The sequence below is a fragment of the Pagrus pagrus genome, assembly GCF_965226575.1.
Source record: "Pagrus pagrus genome assembly, chromosome: 15".
In the NCBI taxonomy this organism is placed as follows: domain Eukaryota; kingdom Metazoa; phylum Chordata; class Actinopteri; order Spariformes; family Sparidae; genus Pagrus; species Pagrus pagrus.
This window is the reverse complement of record NC_140199.1, coordinates 11898524-11917926: the sequence shown is the minus strand read 5'-3', so window position 1 is coordinate 11917926 and position 19403 is coordinate 11898524. Positions and strand designations below refer to the sequence as shown.

Below are 19403 nucleotides of genomic sequence, written 5' to 3'. Positions count from 1 at the left end.
TGTTATTTCTTCAAATTCGGTTGATACTTATAGTACATTTTTAAATGTTTTCAACAAAAAATCTTGCATCTTGCCCCTTTAAATCTTAATCAAGATATTTAGCCATTACAATAGATTATTGCTGAAAGAGTTCATCTTCGCACTGCCTTGACTTCCATTACATTTGCCCATTTTAGTAGCAGTGGTGCTAACAAAGTGCCCGTAGCTTCTACTTAAAAGGTCAAAGTGTCCACTTAAAAGTGTAAGTGGATCCGCAAGTGTTTATTCTTGATTCTCATGAATCAAACATGAGATGTGTTGCTTCACTTTGCATTCTTGTAAATTTGACAGTTTTCATGATACAGTTTTGGTCACTTGCTATCCACTGTCATTATCACTGTGCAGCGTTGTTGAAAACCAAAGGAGGCAACTCGTCCTGACTACATTGGAGGAATTAACTGTCACGTGCCAAAGATGAATCACGTAAACTCCTATCAATTGGCCATTTGACATAAATATTTCACCAGATGACCACAGAGATATATTTGAATGATTCTCACGTGAACTGTGGTTTCTCCCTTAAACACACGGACAACAACAACAACGACCACGACAGACAGCTTCCCGGGTTTGAGATGTTTTATTGGTGTATTCTCATCATTTCTTACAATCAAGATTCACTTCTGCTAAACACGACACAACAGGCACAACATCCAAAACGAGAAGCATGCAGAGCTTTATAGGCAGACAAATTTATCTCCCTCCCCTCCTCCTCCTCCTCCTCCTCTTTCTCTCTCTCCCTCCCTGACTCACTCCGTCTGAGCTCTTTCACACACGCTCCTTCCTGTTCGATCTTTGTCCCTCTCTTCCTAGTTCACACGCTCTCTTTCAAAACACACACACACACACACACACACACACACACACGCACACACAGTCTGCCTTTTTTTCACTATTTTTTTCTTGACATCTTCTTTCTGCATTTTTTTCAGGCTGCCGCTGTGAGATTTTCTGATAACACGACATCTTAAACAAAACACAAACAAGCTCCTGAATAAGAGGTCACAAACTCACTTGACCTGCTCTGCTTACCTCTGTTGTAACTGTGCGGAGCCCCTCAGGTGTCTAATGCACTCTACTCAAAACTAGTTAGGAATATTGGGATATTTTAGTGTTTCACTTGATTGTTTATTCTGTCCCAAAAAATGTGACACATTTCATTTGACTTTTATGCATATATGCACCCATATCCCAATACAACTAACTAATTTGAGTAATAGCATAAAATAAAATATTTATGTGTAAGTCTGTGCAAACAGTTGAATAAAACGTGGGAACAGGTTGGTGAACTGAATGAACTGGCCAGCGGTGGAAAGTGACTTATTTTGGTGGTGATTTTGTGCTGGTTGTACAAGAGGAGGAAACTATCTTACTTACTTTCATTTTTAATCAAAAATCACCTTAAGATCGACAGGTGTGTAGGAGAAGACCGAAGGCCGACAAAAAAAGACACCTGCACACTGTCCACTTCACTTGCAACTAAGTTTAATGACAACAATGTTTCGGTACTTAGACCTTCATCAGGTTATCTCAAACGTTGTTGTCGTTAAACTTAATTGCAAGATAAGTGGACAGTGTGCAGAGTCTTTTTCCTAATTAAAAATCATAAAATACGCTCATAAAATCCAGCTTTTTTTTAAGATTGAACGTGTGCACGTTCAGTACATTGTTGGGTTGTTACAAAACATACAGATGGTCTTTTTTCCTTACTCATCTTCTGAGCCCCAGAGATTTATTGTGTGACCCATTGGAGAAGGACTTTTACTTTGCACGGTGGCACAGTGGTTAGCACTGTTGCCTCACATAAGGAGAGTAGTTTGCGTCTTCTCCCCGTGCTTGCAAGGGTTTCCTCCGGGTCCTTCCCCCTCCATCAGATCATGCACATTGTATTATATGTCACATAAATAAAGAGTCTTACTTACTTGTAATTGAGTATTTCTACAAAGTGGTATTTTAGCAAAATATCAGAGTACTTCTTTCATCACTGATTGGCAAACTGTGTCCATAGATTCTAATGAAATAATCTCAGCCCTGCTGGATGTAAACTACAACGAGGGCGCCATTATATCTAATTTAATATTTTTACTTCCTATTATTAACATGTAGAGACAAGGTAAATATCTGAATGGTAGAAAATAAGAAACGTAACAATATACAGTATAAGTTATCTGATCGACAAGCCGTGTCTTTTTCGTGCTGCTGTTAAATCATCCACATCACATTACTGCAGATTAAATTTGAAAGCTGTGTTGAAGTCTCAGTGTGTCTTATTCAAACTTTTGTTTCCAAAAGATTATCTGTTATCTGTCCACATTAAGGTGTCATAGCAAAATCACTGAAGTTGTTTGAGTCTGCTCAACAAGTTTTTCAGTGTGAGTTGTGTTGTCTCTTATATGTAACACCTGACTATAAAATGTGTCACCATACAGTAGGTCAGGATTTTGGACAAGTTTAGATTCCAGTGCATGAAAATGAAGCTTTATGTTGATTGAGGGGGAAAAGAGAGAAAATATAAGTTATTTATAAACCTGCATCAGCGTGGACATGCTCTCAGTGACCAGCCGAGGACAAAATGTGGTATTTCATGCCCGTTCTCCCCCTCAGCTGAAAGCATTAGCTGTGCGTGCAGACGGAGCATTGATAAACAAATTTCAGACTTCTACACAAACAGCTGTATCTCTCTGATGTGGTCGTCACTTTGAGGCTGAAAACAGAAAATTCAGTTCATCCAAGGACAAACAAAAAAACCATTCCTCTGAGGGTCGAATGTGTTTGGGAAAAGTAAATCTTCCAGGAATGATGCATGTTCTCACTGATAACCACAATTTGAAATTTAACAATGTGGCTTTACAGCCCGAGGGTCATGAAACTTGCTCAACCCATAAATGATGACCTGTTAATAGTTTTGAAAACACTTCTGGCAGAGTGTGACTCAGCAGTGACACTCAGCCAGAAGTTTAATGATCAACAGTTTATTGATCAACTATGAAACCTCCACGGTTCTTCAAATAAAATTTGTATTATGAGCTTTTAAAGAGGAGGCTATTGTATTGAAACTCTGCTATTTAAGGGCATATTTGAAAGTACTTCAAATTATATATCTTATTATGAGAATACACATTTCCTTGACTTACATAAATATTTGAAAACAAATCAGATTATGTTTTTGTAAAGTGCATCATCTTTTCCCACCACAGCTGGATTTGGTCTTTATAGCTCCACTTGTTGCTGAAATCAGTCCAATCATCCCAGTTTACAGCTGTGAAGTGGAAACCTACCAAAACACATGAGCAGCCATGTTGTAGTCCCCCAAATCCTAATGCCTAGCCTTAGTTTGGGGAGAATAAACCCGACATTAAAATAACTTGTTAGTTTTAGTTGCAGCCCTAAACTACTGTATGTTATAATTAATTAATGAACTGATCACTGATATGTGTTAGTAGTACATAGTAGTGCTGTTATGCACTTCTTCCTTCTAGAGTCATTTATGCACTGAGTGAATTTCATGACCTTAAAACCAAAAACGAGCTGGACTGAACTCACTTCCAAATTAATGTTTTATTCAATTTAGTTTTATTATTTTGGGAATGAAGATACAAGTGAGGTTTATTAACAGCAACACACAGGGAGGAAGAACACATTTGTTCAGTCGTTGAGGCCGGACATCAAATCTTTTGTGCAAAGCGATCCTATAGAATTTAGATGAGCTTCAAATTAGCTTTAAAATATTGAACTTGACAGAGAAATGAGGCTAGCAATAATGCTGCTGTAAGTTGCAGTGTTGCAGATGCAATAATCCTCTATTCTCTATTCATTTTCGTCTTTATTTAGCGCCTTTTAAACTGTCCTTTAAGTCTGTGTAATCAAATATGTAAGAAATCTTTAGTGAGAATTACTCAAATTTTTTTTAAAGAACAGTTCAACACACAAGCGCAGCTGAAAAATGTAATAAATAAATAAATAAATAAATAAATGTTAGTCTATTTACATGTTGACGGAAACCCATTTTCATCAATGTGAATCAAAAAAACTTAAGATTATTATGAGATAGTAACTATTTTTCAAAGTTTCTCATTATTCCGAGATTAATCAGTTATTATTTATTTACTGTTTTACAAAACTAACTCTCTAGTTTGAGATAGTCATTATTTTGTGATACTTTGACATACTATATTATTATTTTGAAAGTTTCTCGTTATGGTGACTTACAGGATCTTTTTTTCATGACATAGCGGAAGCAGATTTCTATTACATGTGTGATGTATGCCTGTAAATCACAAATAATATTAATAATTAAACATTTAATAAAATATTTTATTTTAAAAAGTATACAGAGATAAATGAAAGCCCCACATTAGCACTTCTAGCCGTTTTTCTTTTAGCTCGTCTCTGCATGATGTATAAATAAAGTTGTGTTACTGTAAATTAAAAGAAGCTCAAGACTCCAGCTTGTCAGTAATTTTAACATGTTTGTTCACCACCAGCTGTGATTTGAACAGCATCAGCATGACTTCACTGGGTGTGGAGATTTTTGCTCAAAAACAGCCCACAAGCCAGAAAGACGGTTTGGAAAGCCAGAAAAACCTCAACACCTGGACAATTAACAGCACTATCAACCTCCTGCAGGTGTTTTATGGTCATTTGTGCAGCGCGACAATAAAAATCTTACTTACTGCCTCTTTAAACCTCTTGAGTTTGTTCTTCCTTTCAACATTTGAGCAAATTATTCCCTGAGGCAACTTCACAGCACAATTTTTTTTGTTGCCAAGAACCAGCAGCTGCAAACAGCGACACACACAGGACCCGCCTCTTCTTTTGCTGCCTGTGGTCAGCGCTCACCAGCCTCCCCATCTCATGATGATGATGTCATGACCCCAAACTGACTCAGCGACAATTTAACTGGAACAGAACAAGAGAAAACCACTGTTAGGGTGCAGGAAAAGAAACACGGGAAATGGACGGATATGTGGGGAAGTAACGTTAAAAATATTAAAACACAAGATGACACACTGCACTGAGTGGTGCTCAGGTAGCAAAGGGCATCATATTAAGTGCATAATAGGCCTACTGTGAGCAAATAAAATACAACAGGCTGGAACAGCTCACAGTGCAACACAATAAACTATCAGCTTTTATTACCCACAAATAAAAATGTGTTTTTTTCAGCGCTGCAGAGAAGGAAACACATTTCAATTCCCTAAAAATAAAAATAACAAAAGGAACAAACTGGACTTATAATCTATCAAGGTTCCTCTGATTGTCTACAACTATTACAATCAGACATTATAACAGCCTATAATATAATATTATACTATAATATAAAAACTGCAGATATTTAATGACAGGAAATAAAGCAGTGACCTGTTCGAGGCCATGCTGCTTAATGGCTAACAAGGAAATCTGGAGTGTGTTGTTGGTTTTGTGTATTTTTCTGATATCTCCTGGGAGGATTTTCTTTCTTTCAATGACTGACGTCCTCAGGGTGGTGTTTAGGATGAGCTGTCTTTAATATCCTGCTATTTCTATAAACCTTGTCCTTCTGTCTTCCCACAACTAACAAAAGCAGACAAAATTACATAGTGAAAGCAAAGTTTATAAGAACCAGTCTAAACGTGGATGGTGTCATTATTATATAGCCCCAGGCTGCCCAAAGTGAGGCCCATGGGCCAAAGTTGGCCCGCCATAAGGCTTGATTTGGTCCACCAGATGTTTCGGGAAAAAATAAAATCTGCAGCATCCGTAACTATTAGACAATAGACAATAGACAGAACTTGTGTCAGGTGCTCCTGGAAAACAGGGCAAAAGGGTAAGGCACTCAAAAAAGAAAATATCAAGAAATGAGGAAGGAAATAGTAAAAAGCCTTTGTTGTCGTGGCTAAATCATTAGAAGGGCAATCAATCCTATTTATTATCCGAGTACTTCTCACAAACACTCAACCTAGGAACACATCCCTCCGGTTCTGGCTGAATTGCACTGGCTACCGATCGATTACATAAATCATTTCAAGATCCCGACTAACTCCTTATTCTGCTCTAATCACGCTCCAGGCTGGAAACAAAGGGGATTCATGCTTTCATGGTTTTCATCACAACGCTGTGGAACAAAGTCTCCAAACTGTAAATATCAGAGCAGCTGAGTCAGTTCCTCAAATGAAAAAGCTTTTACAAAACACACGTGTACATACACACGTATGGAAAATATCTGTTCAAAGGTTTTTAATGTTGCTGTTTTATATTTTATTTTATTTTATATTTTCATGTATTTTATTTTGTTTTATTTCTCTATTATTCACTAGTTTTGCACCTGCACCTGCATTTTATGGTATTATTTTGTGAAGCATCTTGTAACTTTGGTTTTGCTTCAAAGTTTATTATTATTATTTTTAGTATTGTGGTGATTATTATTGTTATTGTTATTAATATTAATAACAACAATATTATAACGGTTATTATTATGTTGTTATTTATGTTACAAAGTCATGAACACAGGAGAGAGAGAGAAAATAAAAAGATCAGATTAAAAAAAATGGACCACCAGAATTTGATTTTTCTAACAAACCACCACTAGGTATAAAGCAGATGATTATATATGAATATCTCGTATACAAAACTGAATATGCTTTTGACATCTACGCTGCATAATGTTCTGATTATTAGACTAGGACTCACTAAAATAATGCATGCATTGTTGTTTTTGTTGTTATTCTGAAAGCTAAATTGATACGACACACGCAGCAGTCCCTTCTGCGCATCAGGCGTCACCTATGTGTCCCCCTGGGTTAGGAAACATGATTTCCATCCAATTATAGTAAAAACACACTTTGTGCGCTTCCATAATTACTGCCTTTACAAATTTAAGTACAAGTCTAGACAAAAAGCAACATGGCAAACGACAATATGTGATTTCTTCACTGTAACACTTTTATTTATTAAACATCTGTGTTCAACGTCCTTGCAGCTTCCTGCTTTAATTCCAGACTTTCTGTCCTGTTTTAAGACCTTTGACATGACACACACACACACACACACACACACACACACACACACACACGACAAGGCAGCATTGACGAAAACAAAGGAAACCTCGGGCTATGATTTTGACTAAAAATACACATTAAGGCACAACCCAGAGATGATCTTCCCGCTGGTTTAATAGGCCAGAATTTTATTTCTTTTTCCTTCAACATTTTGGTCACAGACGGAGGCTCAACAATAACAGAAGTCACGTTTAAGCACAATAAAACAGAACAGCTAGAACTTATCCTTTTTTGTTTGTCCATTTGTCCAAACTACCACGTGTTAAATGTGTACTGTCTTGTGCATATTTATTGTGCTACACATCGCAAATGCGTTTTTTCTTAAGATGCCTTTGTAACATCTGGTCAGGGAAAGCTAATTGAAGATTAGCCTCATTTACGGTGTAATAAACTAACAGTAAAATAATGTGCAGTTGCATATTTTTACATGTACAGTACATACAGTGTCAATGGCTTGACGCCAGAGGACAAATTTTACATGAGAGTGAAAATAAAACAGTCAGCCTGACGTCTTTTCACAGCAATGTCATGACATGAGAACAAACTGACGCTGAAAATGTACATAGCATGTCTCTATTTACTTTTATATTGTCTTTTATTTGATCAGAAAGCAAAGTATCATATCTTTATACTACAAGAAATAAAGAGGAAAGCAGTTTTTTTTATCTGTTTTGAGTAAAATCTATGTTGTTTCTGATACATACACTTTGATACATACTACATATTAAAGTTAAGCTACAAAAAAAAATGCATCAAAGTGTGCACAGATACTTTACATGTTCTCTGCAGAGGAGATGGACGGCTTAACATCCACACACAGCCTGCACCACAGACTGATACGACAGCTGTGCTACACCGTGGTGCAGGTACAGTTGATCTAAGTGTTTCATTTTTCTCCAAGGCATGTTTGAACGTCCACTCAGCTCACTCTGACACACTGAAACAAAGGCTGCGCTCCCGTTGGCTATTTACCACAGATTTATTGTGCACGTACATCATCACGATAGATTGTGTATTGTTATTTACAGCAAAGCCTGAAAAATTTAATCTCTTCAATTTCTATTGTTTTCTTTTTATCATGCATTTACTTTGAACAGCCAGACTAAACTTAGCAAAATGTGAATACGTGTGTTTTGATACAGAGATCAAAGTTAAACAGGACCAGAGGCAAATAAAATCCCTGAAACATAAAAGCTTCAACAAACATCAAATTTCCGTTAAGACTAATGGGGTCACTTTGATTTGACCACATTTTGTTAGTCATGATGGACCCCGTCTGCCCAGTCTAAACGGATTAATACAAAGCGCTTTGAAGTTTGGCCTCAATGGTGAAATAAAGGCGCCGCACACTTTTGGCTACACAACAGACAATAGGACCTCCTCCCCTGAGCGCCGTGCATCACTGGAAAAGATGAGGCGGAAAGCTGTATGCAGACAGCGACGGATTTAGACTTTTAGCAGAGGATGTTCTGGAAAGTTTACGCTCCCTGTAGTGTGAAACGACACGAGTGAGATGATTTGATTGGGGACGAGACGACATCTATGTTTTAATTTTGTGCTCATCTGGTCACAGATTCACCCATTCTGCATGTGTGTTTTTAATTTATTTTTTAAATTAGATGGCCGTCACACACACATTTTGAAAGCATATTCTATGTCTAGTTGTTGATACTTGCCACCACAATATGTTGATAATCATGACTGATTTCTGCTCGGAAAATATGTGTTGTTTGTGTGACCAAAAATTAAGATTTGGTAAAGAGTATAAAACTTCAGGTTACTTCATTTGTACCTGTAGGTAGATTTGGTGTGCAGTAGAAGACAGGTAGGGCTACAACTAATGATTACTGTGTTTGTTGATTAATCTATGGATTATTTTCTTGATCAACCTTTTAGCTGTTTGGTCTATAAATGTAAAAAGGTGAAACATACCAAAAGCCCAAGATGCCGTCCTAAAGTGTCTTGTTTCATCCAAAACCCAAAGATATTCAGTTTACTGTCAGAGGAGTGAAGAAACAAGATAAGATTTACATTTAATAAGCTGGAGTCAGAGAATGTATTTCTTTAAAAAATAACTCAAAGTAATTGATCAACTATCAAAATAGTTGACAACTATTGATTAATCAATCAAAGTTGCAATATGTAAGAAATGGCCTAACCCTTCACATTCGTAGTTTTATTTAATTTTTGAATGTTTTCAACAAAAAATCTTACATTTTAATTATTGTGGCTCAAAACGACAAGGCGTCCATCTTGATACGCATTTTAGAAACAACACAAATAAGAGTCTGAGTTATTTGCATACATATTCAACAAATAAACAAAATGAATACAGAATGCTTCTGTTGCATCTGTGCAATGTTATTCCTACTGCAATAATTTATCAATTATTGAGCTTTTAAAGTCTTATTTTCAAAAAACAGGTGATAAAATCTGACATAATTTAGAGCAATACAGTTGTTTGCCGTCTTTCAAGATTTTAATAACTCAAATAAAAAATAAAAATAAAAAAAGGTAAATTAGTTGAATGTACCCACACTAATGTATCCTGCTGTCTGTGGTAGACAATTAAAACCCCAACAGACTCATCTTATATTATAGATACAAATCTTATTGAGACAAATCTCTCAAATGAAGTTTTTCAGCGGCTCTCGTCTGACGATGAATGTCTTTATCCATCTTAATCCCATAGGTGGACACGGTGATTAAAGACCTTGTGAGAAGAACAAAAAAGATAAATTACAGTCTTCCATTTATAACCGTGCCTCTTTCCTCACACTGAGCCATTACACTGACCGCAGGCCAGACAAATTCCTCAGCTTCGGCGACGCTGTTAATCACTCTGTTAAGAGCTGAGGAGATGAATTAGTCGGCTGCCCTTTTTAAGGGAAGCACCACTTAGTTTCAGACTCGGCGCGGGACTGAAACATCTTTTCACAGCTACACGCTGAGAGGTTTTCTGGTTCTTTTTCTTCTGTCAGTCTCAGAAAAAAATATATAGATAGTGTGTCAGCTCAGGACGCAAAAACCCAGACTTAACAGATAAATTATGAATTCTTTTGCAAAAGGCTTCTTAAAGGCTCAAAAGAAACTGTTCAGCAGAGAAACACCTGCAGCAACATTCAAACCACAACCTCAATAAGCTTCTCTACAAGCTTCTCGTCTAAAAGTATGACTGTCTTTATTTAAGATTATTCACTCCGGTGATCTTTTTCACTCAGGACAAAGACGTATAACTTTGATGAATAATTTACTGAAGGGACAGGATTAACCAGTCTGATGGATGACTCGGTGCTTTGTCTTCCCTGCCTGATTAAGTGGATCTGCATTTAGCGCTCTGGGGTCAGCTTTAAACACTGTGGAGGACATTTATTGAACAAATTGCAATGTGTAGATATTTAACAGCAACAACAGCTAATCTCTGACCGAGTCTGCTGTCAAAGAAGTAGATTTAATAAGAGAAACAAGTAAAATATCAAATTATTTATTGGAAAATATAGATAGAGCCCTCTCTTTTTACAGGGATTTTTACAGCCATGTTGCCACTAGTTTGTTGTTGTTGTTTTTTTTTTAAAATACAGCATTAATATCCCTCACAAGGCCTTTCTTCGCTTGTACCAGACCTAAATTCAAATACAAAATAAAAAAATTAGCATGCAATGCTATCAGGCAACTTCTGCGAATGTTTTGAGCAACAACAACATTAGCAGCTTCACCAGCTTCTTTAAGAGAGATCACCACATTGATCAGATGAAAAGTCTGTAAAAAAGCAAAGAGTAAAACTGTCAGTATTATGCAGTAAAGCCCAGATCCCTTTCACTAATTAAAAAAACCTAACTTAGCATCATAAATTTAGCCTATTTACTAATAAGCTGTTCAAATTCCAATGAAGCTCCTCACTCACTATATGTGCCAGTACGTGTGAATACAAATTGCATTTCGGTGAAAGATCAGGGGTTACGCCATGGGTCTACGACGCCTATTCATTATCAGTGAAAGGAGATTTACCAGTTTGACGTATGAGTAGATGTTTTGTCTTGTCGTCCCTTTTGATTAAGTGTAAACCTGCATCAGTGTTCGGCAGGTTTAAGAGTACTTAACACCAGCTGTATGTATTGGCTGGAGATCAAAGGTGACTCGAGCAGCGAGTCATCCCCCTGACAATCCTCTTTTTCACAGAGCGATATCTGAGTCATACACCTGAACTGAATGCTGCTCTTACGGTGGATGAGCTACTTACTATGCACTCTACTGCCCGCTTATCAAGTACATCTCAGCTAATGCAGTAACTCCCACCTTCATGAAGGTTATGATGTCCAAAGAGGTGTTGAGCTTGTTTTAGAGAGATGTAGATTCAACTTTATGGTCATTGTGGGGGCGTTAGCTTGTGGTGCTGACTATACAATGTATATATAAATATAAAAATTAGAAACTCCTCTCAGCATAACACAGTAAAGTTCAACAGCACTTCAAAGTACAGTCTAAAACAGTTTCAGCAAAGACTGAACATTATGACCTGAGGGCTGTTGTATAAGACTACAGCTACATGACATCACTGTAAATGGTGCCATTTAAATTGTGTTAATTTGAATGGCCAGGTTAGCGTACACGTAATCATTATCAACAGTAATTTACAACAATTTGAGTTTGTTGTCTTTACAGCAGACAACAAACTCAAACACCAACATATTATACTGTAGATCAAAGCAGTCACATCAACTACAGGCAACAACAGCGAGGCGATGAAGAGGGAGAGAAAATCCCCCAAACTCCCTTAAAGAAATCCCTAAATTTTGTGAATGTTGCTTTAGGAGGAACTTTATAATCTTTGTGTAACGCTTTCGATGACAAATTGTTAATTTTTTAAGCCTTCTTGTAAATTCGGCACATGGTGTACATCAAATCCTTTTATTTATTTGTACAGAAAGGATTGTGTCTGTTTGTTCCAGTGTTTGTTCTGAATTTATTTGCATATAGAGCGGGGGAAGTGACATGTGATCACAAGCGGCCACTCCAGATGCTTGTCAAAACGTGTCATCATGAGCTGTCTCCTTGTGATTGGACACATGTTAATGCCAGGAATGGACAGCGGCATAGTTTATAATAATGCAGTGCAGCAGTGAGGATACAGACGTTTCATAGAGTAGACGAGCGCATAGAACGCAGACCTGCTTAATAATTGATGGTTTTTATAATGCCTTGTTTTAGCACCACTAGTTCCCATGTCCATGGTTAAAATAAGTCTAAACACTCGACTTATAAGAAATAAAGTTTAGTCTCATCGCACAAAAATATATAATATATCAATGTCCAGATATTTATTCACAAATATCTATGTTGACACTACAGAGTGTAAAAGCAGATGAAATGTGGCGTTTTGACTTATGAAGAAGTAAAAACTGGACTACTATCACACACACAGCTCACTTAGGCCTGTTGACTGCAACCTGCAACATGTGTTGCTGTGTTAACACCCTGAAACCAAACCAACATTTAAAACTGACTTACTGATCCTTTGAGATCAAATGAAGTAAAAGCTGCCTACAGCTGCACAGAGAAACCACAAAGAACATTTAACGTGGTCTGTTTATCAAAAGGTTCAAAAACAGCCACTCGCGTTAAAAAGCCTGTGTGCATTAAGCCTGAGCTGTTGTTGTGACATACAACCTGAAAGATCATTCTCCTAGTTGCTCTATAAATTTTGTTGGTACAAATATTTAAGGTTCAAGATGAAGGTACCCGTTTTGTTAATGTAGTGAAAACAACGCACGGTCTCTTCCTCTGGCTGCAGATCAGTAAATGAAAAGTTTCTTTGGTTTAAGGAGGTTCATCATAGTCGCCAGGATAAAACATTGGCAGTTAAAGTTTCTGCAAAACACTGACACGTTTATTTTTTTCGTGTCTTAAGCTACAATATTGACATTTCAACCGCCAAGTTTATGACCTGAACTCCATATCAGGAGGTAGAGATGATGTTGGTGGAGTTACAGGCGAGAGGGCTGCCAAGCCAGTAAACACAGTTCGAGAATGCGTTTCAACATTTGTGTGACGCCCCTGGACATTTTCAGGGAGACCTCAGCAGAACGTTCAGCCATGTTTGTGGAATCAAACAACTTCCAGTCGATGACATCTCCAGCCGTATTTGTCTTGACAAACCTTGATCTTTTCCTAAACCCTAACCAACTGATTTTTGTGCCTAAACCTAACCAGACCTAAAATTGAAAATTGAGCCTAAAGAAGTGTTAAGTTGCAACATAAACATCTGCTTGGTTTACAGAAATGTACATCACCAACATTTATCCTGGCGACTGGGTTCCAGTGTATTTTTTCCTCTCTTTTGGCATCAGTTTTGAACCGTTTTAAACTTTCAGCAGGATCTGCTTCGGGGCAAAAGTTATTTATTTCGCTGGTCTTGCTGATTTTGTATTTCAAATGTGGAAAGAGTTATGAAAGGGAGAACTTGTAGGAACAGGCACTATGACTTCCAGCGTCTGCTGAACTCTTCTACAGTTGAAGTTTACACACAGGGCACATCTTACTAATTATAAAAGCTAAAAAAAAATTTATTCATCACAAACTTGACAGCTGCCACGATTCAACTTGCAACCTCATTTTCCAGAATATGTTCCACATATCTGTCTAAAACAAACATCATCTATACAAGTCACACAATTTTATTTTGCTGGAAATCTCCTGTGCCTCCCATTTCCTTCTGATGAGATACACACGGTGACCAATTACTCTCTCATGGGCCAATTTCTTTCATAAGATACTTTGACGTGCCAGAGTAAGAAAAGCAAGCTAATCATGGCTGCTTCACTTTCACACTGCCAATAGAAGAGAGCCATCATTAAAGTTATTAGTAACACCTGCGCTTTTCCTGCCATAACCATGTCCAAATGTTTCCAGTGAAATAGAGTATTCAAAAATTGGAAACCTATTGTTCGAGCTGGACAAAGTCAGCAGGATGAAACAAATGACTTCTCAGCTGGAGCGAGACACTCACGCTCTGTTGGACGCTGCTCTTACTTTTTACATTTCACGGGAAGAAGGAGCTCATTTGCTGACCGAAGAGATGGACGTGCAGATAAAAATGAGTGAGCCGAGGAAGAACAGAAAACAGAGAGGTGGTACGTTTACCATAAATTGTGATGTGCACACACACACACACACACACACACACACACACACACACACACACACACACACAGACACACACACACAAACAGCTGTAAAAACAAGTCAATGAATGGAGGTTCTTTGGCACAAGACTTTTTTAAGAGGGAAATTTTACATCTGCTGCTTTTGTGCTCCGCATGTGTGTGTTTGTGTGTGTGTGTGTGTGTGCGAGTGTGCATTTGGCCAAGTGGCCGCATCCAGACTGAGCACAGGGAAGATGACTGGAAACACGCTGCACTTTCAGTTTCCACTCAGTTAACACTCAGATGCACACAGGCTCTCACGCACCCACTGAAGAAAATTTGTTACAGTTAAGTGACGCCGCTGTCAAACAAAATCTTCTCAGGTCTGCATTTGATTGCTTTAAAAAAAAAAAAAAAAATGTTTAAAGAAGAAAAATCACAGCATTGACCATCAGAGGGGACAGGTCTCTGCAGTATGCTTGTAAAGCTCCTACCTACCGGACTGACTGTGGAGGGCGGTCCTATACGGTGTGGCCAGGTAATATCATATTTATACAATTCTGCCAATAATTCCAAAAATCCCAAAGTTTTGGATTTCAAGGGAAAAACCTAAAACACAAAACATTTCTGGCACTTCACAGCAAAACAGTGTTGCAGCATTCTCCTAAACAACTGACGTAGATGACACTTGTTTTAAAACGTTAAAAAACGACCCCCTCAAAAAAGTATAAAAATGGCTCCATAGCTCAACTTTTCGGAAGTCTCAAGATCCCGAATTGATCCCCAAAGACATTGTTTCCATGCTGGAAGTGCGGTCGAGCTCATGCACCCACTTCAGATGGGATGTGTGCTAATGCTATTAGCTTAGCAGCTACAGTGAAGATTTCAGCTTAAAAAAGGATATAAAAAACATCTTTTCAAATCAATTTGGGGTCTTTCCAGAAACTTGGATTACACCATGCAAGCAGTATAAGCCATTTTATGTTTTTCCCCCCGTTATTTTGTACGTTTTCAAACAAGTTTACCATCTACTTCAGTTGTTGTAGGAGGAGAATGCTGCCACACTGTTTTGTGGACTACTAAACTTAGTAAATAACGACTGAACCTTCATTTTTGGGTGAAATTATCCTTTAAGGGTAGATAACTATCAGGTTTGGGTAACTACTACAGCTTCATTTAGGTCAGGGGACCTGTTTGGCAGAGATAAAGTAAAATCAATTAGATAAGGGAATGATTGTGGTCATGCTTTTAAAAAACAGGAAACAGGGAACCAAACCGCTGACAAACTCCCATTTTTTTGGCCTCAGTCATCCACAGTTTTAAATATCACTAATTTGTTTTCTATAAAGCCACATAAAATCCTCCTTAACTGGTTGCGTAACCGGGAAGAATGACTTTTAATGAAGCACAATGATGCAAGAATACATAAAGGTCTATGTAGAATAATGTTTTCATCTGAAAGTAATAATAACTCATCACACTCAGTGGTTTGGTTTACACGCCTTCAGTAAGACCATAATTGCCGGGAGTCTGAGGAAGACAAACGTGAGATTGAAATGTACCAATAATAAACTCACTTCTGACACGTTGTTACTGCAAATGTTCCAAAAAACTGACAGAAAAACATGACGGGTGCTCGCACCTTAATAACTGCGATGACGGTGTAAACATGTTGTGACGGGTCTTCATTAAACCCAGTCGAATCACTACTCGTGATACTGAAGGTTACTGTGATAACAGAGTCAGTTATACAATCAGTGTGCATATTAGTATATTAGCACTATTGTTTTTAAATGACAGAACTTTTGTGACAAAACACATGTGACATTGAAGTCTGCATGTCTCTTCAAAGTTGGAAAATGTATGATAATAAGGTGATTCGGGGCTAAAATCAGTATTTCCTTATTGCTAAATCAGATTGTAAGGTATAATTTGATTACATCATTCACTGCAGGCATAATACACGGCAAATGGCCGCACTATTTTTCCTAGTTATTTTCTCATAAAATTATGACTTTAAAATCTCTGAGAATAATTCAAGTTTTTTCAAAAATTAAAATCTTTGTTACTCTGAATATTACCACCCTCCCCCTGCTCCGTACGTTTTTTTTCCACCTACAATGTCCTTACCTCCTGTACATCTGGCAACCCTATTAGCGCAGACAATCAGTATGTACCTTTGATAAAAGCACCAGTTTTACTTGCTTAATGCAGTATGACACCACTCTCCTGTGTAGGTTTTCTAAATGCTTCGTCAGCTGCTGATATGAGCAACTTTATAGTTCTTGGCTCTTGTTTTCGACTCTGTTTCCAGGCAGTCTCTCTCTCTGATGTATAAAACACCAAACACACAATCACACATGAGCTTTTGGTGTTGGCACTTGCATTTTTGCCCCAGCTGACACCATGACACTTATACTATTGATCATCAGGAGTGATGAATGGATGGACTCCACTTTAGCTAATTAATCTGAGCTGCTGCAGCTGCACTCACTGTCAGTCAGTGGTAGAGGGTGGATGAAAATGGTACATGGGGGAGGAGAGAAGAGGAGGGAGGATGTGGCATAGATTTTGGTTAGGTGTTAACAGAATATTAGAATTTAGATGGTTTGCTTGCCTGTTTGAAGGCGGTTGCAGTAAAAAATACCCCCATGATGAAGCGGAAAATGAATAAGTTACCACAAAAAAAGTGTGTGCGATGTTGCAACAGTCACAGAGTAGCCTACACATCAATACTGCAACACACCAGAACAAACTGACACAATATATTTTATACAAAGAAAAGAATAACTTTAAGTTTGCCCCTCTTGACACCAGGGTTTGTTTCTTTTTTGCCATAGACTGCGCATTCAAATTTTTATAAAGTTTCCCCTAACTCAACAACTCAAAGAACACTGATCGGATCTGGGGCAGATTTACTGCTACCTCAAATCACTGCAGGTTTAGCTCTAGTCTGGAGGACAGAGATCCGACCTCACTATGAGTTTAGCATTACCTCACAGTACTTTTGCGTTATGTCACAGTGCTTTCTTTGCTTCCATTCCTTCTGAGCCGCGTTATTATCTATCCCACCCAAGTTCTCACAAGACCTGGTTGCATCCTCTATGCTTGACTCAAACTGTTTACTCACGTAGCTTTGTTGAAGTCTGTTTTGAGCTGTTGTTTTTTGCGGGTAAACACTCTAACCAGTTCGGCCTCTCTCCCGGTCCTCTGCTGCTCCTCTCGGGGTCGCATCCTTCGGAGAAGCTCTTGGCTGCAAGGGTGTCTCTGGGCTCGTTAGGCAGAGCGGACAGGACTGCCGTCAGCTGCTGCCGAATATTACCAGTGCTACTGTGTGTGTGAACAGTTTGAGTCAAGCATAGAGAACGCAACCGGGTCTTGTGAAAACAGAGGGATCCATCATAAAGAGGCTACGAAGCAGCAGAGGGGAAGAAAAGTATTGTGATGTGACTCATAATTTACAGTGAGAGGACACAAAAGATATTGCGAGGTAACACAAAAGTAGTCCTGAACAGATTCTTAGGGGGCTTCATAGAATACATATCTGGATACAGGTCCAGTTTTAAGGCTAAGATGGGTAAATGGGGTGTCTGTGGTTCCAGTGCAGCACTGTGGGCCTGCTGGTTCATAATCAAGGTCTTGCTGAAAGACACAGCACAGGCAGCTGCTGCAGAAATGACAATTTTGTTAAGGTTTGGTGTCTTCCTTAAAGGCACGCAGAAGGAAACAAACACTACACAAACACCCTGCTGTAACATGCATACAGAAACTGAGAGACTGTGTGGGAGGATTTTTTGTACACTAATTTTTTGTTTTTCTAAATGCAGGTTTTTGAAGATTGAGGCTTCGAACAAGTGTCACACACTCGACAGGACAATTGAAGTCATCCTGACCTTCAGTATTTACTGATTAAACAAAGATTAACGTCAAAAAGAGAACTAGTAAGAAGTGGAATAATTAAGAAATGACATCAGTGTGGGTTGAACACTTCTTACAGAGAGCTAGAAATGATATTACCCTGTTTCAGACACTGTAGACTTGTACACCACATTTACTGCTGGCCAGGAGCTCCACATGATGGAGCAGCTGATTCAGCAGGAATCATTTTGGATGTAGTCAGATAAACATGTTTGATTTTATCAACAAGGCTCTGATCAGACTGCCAGTACAGTAGTTTATAAATGTGTTGACTCCTACCGGATGAGCTGCGCTTAGGTGGTTTCCCCACCGGCTGTCAGGATGGGTGAATGTGGTGGAAACCTGCCTGATAGTCCTGTGGTGAAACAGTTTTTCAATCCTGCGCTTCAGCCTACAAAAGAAAGAAAAATCCCCATCATTAAGACATAATACAGTATAAAAATACATTCATTTTTCATACAGAGTTCTTTAGCAACTTATTATCTTAGCCTAAATATTTTTCTTAACTTTATGGAAAATAGCCTCAAAGGCTGAATATATGATCAACTGGCATGTACGGATAGATATATTTGTAAACAGATATTTAGAACTGATGTATTTGCAGTAAAATGAAAATCTTTGCATCAAAAGTGCAATTTTGAGTATCGTACTTTACTCGAGTATTTCCATTTTCGACTACTTTATATTTCCACTCCACTACATTTTGGAGAGGTCTACAGATTCACATTAGTCAGCGCTGACAGGCCATTACTTGTGACGCGTAACCAGTCAGATAGTGTTGTGGGCAGGGCATTGAGTGAGTGACGACAGACAGTGTGAGACAGCTGCATCGGAATTTATTTTATCGTTACTACAACCAACAAGCTTGCTAAACAGCCAACCACAGCTTGAGTCACACCACTGGATAATTTTAAGGACAAGTTGAGACATTTTGGAGTGGAGAAAACCAGGTTTTTTTTGTTTTTTTGAAGGACACCTGGGGATATTTTCCAGGTGTTTTGTGAAAATCAGACCATCACATCGTTATTTTGAGCCAAACCATGATGTTTCCCTAACCAAGTGGTTCTGGTGCGTGAACCTAACCAGAGCATAAGCACAGCGTTGTGACAAAAGACAAATTGAACCTAAACAAATGTAAAGTTGCAACATAAAGAAACATTCAGTTTGAACTTTTTGCAGAAATGTACTTAGCTCACATTTATTCGATTTGGTTGGGCAGAAAACGTGACCGATTCTGATAATTGGAAAAAATGCTAAATATCAGATC

The 19403-nt window shown here is 38.2% G+C and overlaps 1 long non-coding RNA gene across 1 annotated transcript in view; it reads right to left on the bottom strand.

Moving 5' to 3' along the window:
- Positions 1-609: 609 nt before the first annotated feature.
- The window catches only part of LOC311270945, an 84086-nt gene continuing 65292 nt past the window's right edge, over positions 610-19403 (bottom strand). The window contains exons 3-4 of the long non-coding RNA XR_014624325.1: positions 18416-18527; positions 610-4938 (exon numbers count right to left, since the gene is read on the bottom strand). This is a non-coding gene — a long non-coding RNA (uncharacterized lncRNA). The remainder of the gene's footprint in view (positions 4939-18415; positions 18528-19403) is intronic.